This window comes from Urocitellus parryii, chromosome 2 (genome assembly GCF_045843805.1).
Source record: "Urocitellus parryii isolate mUroPar1 chromosome 2, mUroPar1.hap1, whole genome shotgun sequence".
Classification (NCBI taxonomy): Eukaryota; Metazoa; Chordata; class Mammalia; order Rodentia; family Sciuridae; genus Urocitellus; species Urocitellus parryii.
In genome coordinates this window covers 109,157,864-109,166,722 of record NC_135532.1, presented here as the reverse complement: position 1 = coordinate 109,166,722, position 8,859 = coordinate 109,157,864, and the positions used below count along the sequence as shown (strand labels likewise).

Sequence of the window (8,859 nt, the reverse complement as noted above, 5' to 3'; positions counted from 1 at the left end):
TTATAGGAAGCCGTGAGGTTGTAAGCTAACCAAAATTGCAAACTTGGGGCTGAGGTTGTAGCTCAGTGGTATAGTATGTGCTTAGCATGAGCCAGGCCCTGAGTTCAATGCCCAGATCCACAAAAAGAAATTACAAAGTTTCCAAAATTATGGAAAACTTATCCCACAGTACTATCTGGATCTCATTCTGATTTATATAGCTTAACTTGTATTCATGCATGTCTGTATGTATTTAAGTCTCTTCAGTCTTATCAGCTGCATGGATTCCTACAACCATCACCATAATGCAGATATTGGTAGCTCTGTGTCTCGACAATCTCCTTCTATAATCACAGGCACCAAAATACTGAAAAGTCAGTTGACTATTTTTAGCAAGTAATAAAGAGGCCTGTTTTGTATTTGAGGGGAAATATGACCTCTTTCCTGCAGGTTCCTCCCTGTGGGGATAACCACGGAGAAATGGCTGAGTAAAGTGTGGCCAGGACCTTGACTTTCAGCACATGCAGCAGGACGTTCAGTAGAGCAAGACACACATGCAGTGCTACCTCTCCAAATGGTAATTTCCCTGATCCTTAAATGAGTAAGAACACAGAGATTTTGTGAAGTGCATATGTGGCATCCAACTTCTTCCGCTGTTTCATTTGTAGTTGGATATACAGTGTCCTCTTGGTGTCACTCTTGGCTTTTGGGCAGAATACTGGAATCTGTGCAGGGCTTCTTATAGCATCCACAAATAAGGAGCAAGAGAATGCGCACGCCCAACCTGTGGCTGTGGCTGTGGCTCTGCTTCTCAGTGAAACCAGCACCCACACAATCCTCAGCATTTTCTGTAAATGGATTAACCAACTAAATCATGCTATGCAGTGGGCAGGTTTTCAGTATCACTTATAAAATGCTTATTGTAATGGAGAACTTAACTAACTAGCTGTCGTAAGATAACTTGCAAACAATTGCCGGTACATGGTATTTTTCCAAAAATGTGAGCTCCTTTTTCAGATTGACAAAAAGAGTAAGACAACACTAAAAATATTAAACCTCTGAGAGACATATCCAACCTAATGTTTTTATTTACATCTGACTGTATGTAATTCACCATGCCAAAGATTTCCAGGGTGGGAATATAGGTCCTGAATAATCAAATGGCCTAATACTTTATCACAGATAAAGAGCACTTATAAGACGGGGGTAGAAGTCTGTTTAGATACACAACAATAAAACTCTAAAATTCATAATGGGTTACATTATAGATTTTTCTTTGGTTAAAAATTATTTCATTGTTACCTGAGTTGCTATGGATAATTCCTTATTTCTCCACATATGTAACAAAATACATTCCCAGAAATGTCTGCTGGATTTCTTAAAATTCCTCTCTGAATGTCTTACAATACATCATCACTCACTATATATATTCATTAAACTGATTATTTCTCATTTCATTTCATTATGCCACCAAATATTGCTTATGTAATAAAAACTTTATTGTAGGCAACAGAGTGTGTAGGTGAGTCTTGTTCTGGGGAGGAGGAAGTACATTATTCCCATGACCAATTGACATTAGGATACTTGTCTTAAAAGTGTTAGGGTCCTATTTGAGATACAGAAGTCTTTTGGTGTCTTCAGATAACCTAAAGGGGACACAGTCTATTTAGTCCACAAAATCTTACGTGATCCTATGGATTTTGTGAAATGCACAGTAATTTGTGTTCATACTTCTCCACGAGTCTTCCTAAAAAAAAAAAAAAAAAGGAGACTCTCTGATCCTAAACTTTTACCACACTGAGAAAAATTTAGAAATTAATTCAAATCATACTTTTTGCAATGAGCTCCTCCTAGTGCCTCATTTGAGAATGAACAAGGAACCCCGGCATAAGAACTGTAAGATATGCCCTAGCTTAGCTACTAACAGGTTGCAACCTGCTTAAACCTTCTTGGCCATAATTCCCTCATTTGAAATTATGTTATCACTGCATTCTTTTCTGGCATTGCAATTATGCCATCTCAGTGTAAGTTGCTTTTAATTTGAAGAAGAAAACATTTACTTCCACAACTTCTAAGCCTAGTCAAGTCACATTTTCACCTTCTGGATCAAAGCCCTTGATGGTATAGCTCAAGGGCACATCAGCAGTATTGTCAGGAGTGTAATGGCTGCTGTGAGCAATGGCCAATGCCAGCCACCTTGATGTCCATCTCCCACTGGACCTGGGTGAAGAGAGGAAAGCCATGATTTCAGACCTTGCTTCCTTATTATGAGCCTGTCATTTTTGAGTTATCCTACAATTATTTTTCTCATAAGAACCAGTATATAGGTGGGACATGATAGTACATGCCTGTAATCCCAGCTACCTGGGAGGCTGAGGAAGGAGGATAGAAAGTTCCAGGCCATTCCCAGCAACTTAGCAAGGCTCTATTTCAAAAAATAAAAAATTAAAAGGGCTGGGGGGTGTGGCTCAGTGGCAGAGCACCTTAGGTTCAATCCTCCCTACCAGAAAATAAGAATAAAAAAATAAAAAAGTCAGTATAGCATACAGTAAAAATAGTACACTTGGGAACTAGTATACTTCCTGATTGGTTCACATGACTTGTTCACTTACTAGTTACATGACTTGAAATCAGGTTTAATTGAAAAGTCGAGTGCGTAAATTTTGGTTGTGTATTCACCTCCACCTAAGTCAAAATCAGTATCTGAAACTTCAAGATAGTCAATGAACATTCATGGAATGAATAAATGACTAAATGAATGAAAAGTCCCAGTACTTGTAAAATATTGTGCTAGGTATTTAATGAGACAAGAAGATGAATGGAATAGGACTCTATCCTTCACCAAGTATAGAGCAAGTAAATATATAATTATAGCACACAGCTGAACAAAAATCACTCCATAGAATAAATTTAAATTAATCAGCTGCACATCAATATCACTTGGTTCTAGCAACTACAAGGTAGGGGTAGGAGGAGGTAGTAGGACTTGGATGACTTTGACACGTGCTTCTGAGGTAAAAGCTGCATACGCTTAATCAACCATGTGTTCATCTTAAAGTATATACCCACGTGATGTTTTCTGAATTCTGAAGAGTTAAAATATGTGTACATCAATATAGACACATGGTATTTATTTATTTATTCATTTTTTGGGGGTAGTTTCTTTTTTTTAATTTTTAATTTTTATTTTTATTGGTTCTTTTTAGTTATACATGACAGCAGAGTGTATTTGATATAATTATATAAGCAGGAAATGTATTTTATTCTAATTAGGACATCATTCTTATGGATGTACACCTTGGTAGGATTCACAGTGGGGTATTCATACATGTACATAGGACACATGGTATTTATAAAGCAAATAATTTTTACTGAAAACATACATGAGTATAGCTTAAATATAAACAAAAAGTAAATAGCAAATCCCAGGAACACATATTGTAATTATTAAGTGTAATAGTTTTCCTTCAATTTTCTCATAGTTCTTAGTTCTGCTTCTTCTCAAGAGAGAAGCCAACTATGTGAAATGACCTAATTCTGAGATTGCTAGGTTTAAATCAAGATTTGATTCCAGCCCAGATAGATATGTATCTGGGCATATTTGGAGAAAACACAACATAACATAAAATAGGTGGAGTAATATGAACAATTGCCTGTAATACAATAAAGATGATGATGCTGATATTGGTATGAATACCTATTCCTTTTTAGTGTTTCATATATATATATATATATATTTTTTTTTTTCCAGGTGTAGTTATGATTCTGGCTACATTCCATATATTCATGCATTTTATTTTTATAAAAAGCCTATGAGATAGATTAGCATGATAACCCCCTTTGTAGAGATGAGAAAGTATTCTGCATAAGCTCATCAGTTCCCTATATGTCCATGAACTCATTGTTTGATACTGGCTGCACTCTAAACCTTCATACCCTGTACTTCTCTTATCTCTGTGTTATGTTGGGTTACTTGTGTGCTAAAAAAGAAACAAAGAGGAAAGCAGAAAATAATGGGGGCAATCACCACATGTGTTTTGAAGTTCAAGGTGATGTTTGGGAGCATGTGAGGTTTAAAGGAGGTCCTGTCTACAATGAGCTCTCTCCAAATAAGTTTGCCCTTGTTTCTAGGGTGCCCCAGCAGTACTGCTAACTGAAGCCCACTTTTTTTAAGTAAGCAATTTTTATTGAAGTTTAAATTGTAATATAGAAATACATTTCAACTGACTTAAGTCCAACACCAACACAGAGAAACTTTATGGCACCAAATTTTTTTTTCTATTATACTGGGACATCTTGTTACTCAATGTATAATTTTCATTTTTCTAGACTTTGTTTCACATACGTTTCTGCAAGTTTCCAGTGTTAGAAGCTGAAGTCTTTTATGAGAAAAGAAAAAATGAATCAGTCCTCCAGCCATGAATGTCAACAATCTACTGGGATATTGCTCCAAAACAAAATCCACCTTGAGACTAAGTCCTCCATAGCAACTCAAAACATTAGGTGCTGTGGTCAGTGAAGACTCAGACAGATCAGGCTGATTGAAAGCTTCCTCAATGAAACAATCAATCAAAAACATGCTTGAGATTCAAGTCAAAATAGTATTCCAACCACTTGATTTAAAACCAAGTAGATTTTATGTTTATAAACACTTTTTTAGTTTTGCTCATGTTTTGTTTATAATTACAGAAGGAACAGAGCATCATCACTGCTCAATTCAGAAATTATTAATATTGTGAGTACAAGAAATATAAAGTCTAGCCCAGCGTGGTGGTGTACACCCGTAATCCCAGCAGTTCAGGAGGCTGAGGTAGGAGGATCACAGGTTCAAACCAGCCTCAGCAGTTTAGCAAGGACCTAAGCAACCTAGTGGGACCCTGTCTCAAAACAAAAAAATGAAAAGAACTAGAAAGGTGGCTTGGTGGTTCAGCACCATTGTGTGCAATCCCTGGTGAAGGAAGGAAGGAAGAAAGGAAAGAAAGAAGGAAGGAAGGGAGGGAAGGAAGGAAGGAAGGAAGGAAGGAAGGAAGGAAGGAAGGCAGGAAGGAAGGAAGAAAGGAAGGAAGAAAGGGAGGGAAGGAGGGAGGGAGGGAGGCAAAGAAGGAAGGAAGGAAGGAAGGAAGGAAGGAAGGAAGGAAGGAAGGAAGGAAGGAAGGGAAAGAAAGATAAAATCTAAATAATTTTGCTGGGTATCTAAAAGATTCCAACTCTTGAAAGCCTATATTGCTAGTCATTTCCTGCTGAATATTTTTGGAATTTTTAGTTTTATTTATCTATCCTTACATTCTGCAACATGGTAATATATGAATAACCTGGGCAGTTTTCCTTCTGGGCGGTCATTATGTTGGTCCTATGAAGGTCATGGTGGAAGGAAGATGACACAGGAACAGTCGAAGTCATAGCGCCCACTTGACAGAATATGTCAGTCTTCAGATGGAAGACCCCTGATAGTGCTTTGAACCAAAGTTTACAGTATACTGTTAGTGAAAATTAGTGGCAATAGCTATTAAAAGCAAAAGTTAAAGTGGACGATCCAAATTAACAGGACTTAATGAGTCCAGGACAACCTAGATGCTAAATCTCCCTACTTATCTACTTAGTTATAAAAATCCTTTTATATCACTACTTAGCAAAGTTAGTAAAGGCATGGTTCTCCATTATAAGCTAATCTCACCTATTAAAGAACAGAGTATAGCATAAGGTATACAGTTCAGTCAGTGCATCTCAATCTCTAACTCTCTATGGGTCCTTCCTGATAGTCAACATTCAAGATGCTTAAATTTTCTTTGTTGAAGACTTTTAATGTTGTCACTTGCCTTCCAGAAGTTTCCATGCCAATAAAAAGGAGACCGAATTAACATGCCCTTAAACCGAGAGCCCTTCTTTCACTGTCCACCTGGAATATAAGGTTGGTCCAAAAGCCCACAGTTTAAGTGTGTTGCTTCATTTGTGGGGCTGGGAGGAAGATACCATGTTGAGGGAAGAAATCAATTAAAGGACTACAAATGCAAAAACACTAATTAAAATTAATACCCCAAATGAGTAATTGGAATCATTGTCTTAAAGACTTAAACTGTGAATGAAAAATTTAATTGCTTCTGCAAAAAAAAAAAATCTGTATGAAGTAGAAACTGGTTTCCTTAACAGTAGAGAATATGGTTCTAGAAAGTGGAGGTAACTGGATATAAGTTTCTGACAACAATTTAATAGAAGAGTCCCAAATGATTAGGCTGAGGCCAATACCTAGCAAGGACAAAAGCCTCTACTGTGGGGAATTTTGAATAATACTTGCAGAAATATTACAGTGTGCATAAACTGAACTGAATTGTTTTCACAAGTGTGGTGATATTTTACATAGTAAAATGTATTTTTTCTGCATGTTTTTCAATTTCACAGCAAGAGTGGCATAGAACACCTAAACACAGAAGAGAACATTCATGCAAGAGAGCTAACTCCTTGATGTAATAATGCATACACTTCAAAATGATTATGCTGTCCTTCATCTACCACTTTCTGCATCTACAAGGTGGTGGTTAGGAAAAGCATGGCCCCCAGTATTAATATCTAGAAAGCAGCTACCACTTATGTGTTTTCTCGTTTAGTATTTTTTCTTCATTGTTTTTTCCATCAAATTTTCTGTTGTTGCTGCTTCTTACAAAAATAGCTAAAAACAAAATTGTAACCATTGAACACAGCATTCTGGCAACAAAGACATTTAAAACCTTCAGTCTTCTGGGGTGAGAGGAAAGCTCTATGCGGCATTTAGAACTCTGATGGACCAAAAGTGGTCACAAATTTTTGTGGCTTGAGGTTTTCCCAACTTTCTTGATCAGGTCACTGTAAGAGGTCTGACTTAAGTTTGTTTCAAAGCTCACATAAGAAAATTCTGGTTCTGGAGCAATATGAATAGTCCAATAAACTCTGTCTGATTTCATTCCCTTCACTGAAAACCCATGAGGATTGAACCGTGTGGTGTCAATGACAAAACCTGTTATGAGGTCACAAATTCCACTCTCACAGGGACATCCTTTGCAGTAATGCTATCTTTCATGTAAAACTGGTCTATAACTTCTGGGTCAAACACACTCATCAAGATTTCCAGGGTTTGGTCTGGTTGCCTTGTTACCCAGACGGGTAATCCCAAGTATACAAGTACCAACAATCAGAATTCATATGTCCCAGAAAATATGTGGCACCACTTGGGAAAATTGCATTAAGAAGCTCTATTTCTTCCTGGAAATCTCGAGATGGGTGTCCTTGGTGAGGAGGCTTCATAAAATTCTTCCAAGAATTAAATAAACTTTCAACTAAGTCAAACCCACTGTAATCCCTAACAAGCTTCCACAGGGGACCAATGCTTTCAGCAAGAGAGTGGTATCACATGTCTTCAAAATGAAAGAGCTCTTGGACACAACCATGCTACTCTCTGAGTACATAAGCTTCCTGCTTGTCAGGTTTTGTTATACTTAGGACTGTCATTGCACACCTTTCAAAAGTACATCCCATTCAGATCCTGGAAGAGTGACAAGATCCCCCATACCCTCGGTTTGCAGCAGGGTGCTGCCAGGAGAAGCAAACCTCCACCAGCTTCTTGGTCCCTTGAATAAATGTACAGCTTCCATTACTGTGAGAAAGTGACCAACCAACAACCACAGAAAATCAACTAAGTTAAACCTCTTCTCCTGCCACTGCCAGGGATTGTTCCAGCTGCTGCTAAAGTTTAGTTTCCTCTTTTTTTACTATAATTTTATGTAAATTTTTTAAAAATGTTTTTTAAAATTTTGTGTGCACTTGCACATGCGTGTGAGCAAACGTTGAACTCGAGTCTATTGGAAAGAGAGGCAGATACAGTTTAGTTGCGCTCTCTCTTTTTTTTAATATATGGCAGCAGAATGCATTATAATTCTTATTACACATATAGAGCACAATTTTTCATATCTTTGGTTGTATACAAAGTATATTCACACCAATTAGTGTCTTCATACCTGTACTTTGGATAATAATGATCATCACATTCCACCATCATTAATAACCCCATGCCCCCTCCCTTCCCATCTAACCCCTCTGCCCTGTCTAGAGTTTATCTATTCCTCCAATGCTCCCTATCCCTATCTCACTATGAATCAGCCTCCTTATATCAAAGAAAACATTTGGCATTTGGTTTTGGGGGATTGGCTAACTTCACTTAGCATTATCTTCTCTAACTCCAAACTCCATCCATTTACCTGCAAATGCCATGATTTTATTCTCTTTTATTGCGAGTAATATTCCATTGTGTATATATGCCACATTTTTTTTTATCCTTTCCTCTATTGAAGAGCATCTAGGTTAATTTCACAGTTTAGCTATTGTGAATTGTGCTGCTATAAACATTGATGTGGCCATGTCCCTATAGTATGCTGTTTTTAAGTCCTTTGGGTATAGACCGAGGAGAGGGATAGCTAGGTCAAATTTGGTTCCATTCCCAATTTTCCAAGAAATCTCCAAACTGCTTTCCATATTGGCTGCACCAATTTAAAGTCTCACCAGCAGTGTATGAGTGTGCCTTTCCCCCCACATTCTCGGCAACACTTATTGTTGTTTGTAGTCATAATAGCTGGCATTGTGACTGGAGTGAAATGAAATTTTAGAGTGGTTTTGATTTGCATTTCTCTAATTGCTGGTGATGATGAACATTTTTTCATATATTATTGATTGATTGCATATTATCTTCTGAGAAGTGTCTGTACAGGTCCTTTGCCCATTTTTTGATTGGGTTATTTGTTTTTTGGTGCTTAGCTTTTTGAGTTCTTTATATACCCTAGAAATTAGTGCTCTATCTGATGTGTGAGGGGTAAAGATTTGCTTCCAAGATGTAGGCTCTCTATTCACCTCACAGAT

General features: G+C 37.4%; 1 pseudogene; it reads right to left on the bottom strand.

The window, feature by feature from the left end:
* Nucleotides 1-6,606: 6,606 nt before the first annotated feature.
* LOC113180202 (S-adenosylmethionine decarboxylase proenzyme pseudogene) lies at nucleotides 6,607-7,575 on the bottom strand (annotated as a pseudogene).
* Nucleotides 7,576-8,859: the final 1,284 nt, after the last annotated feature.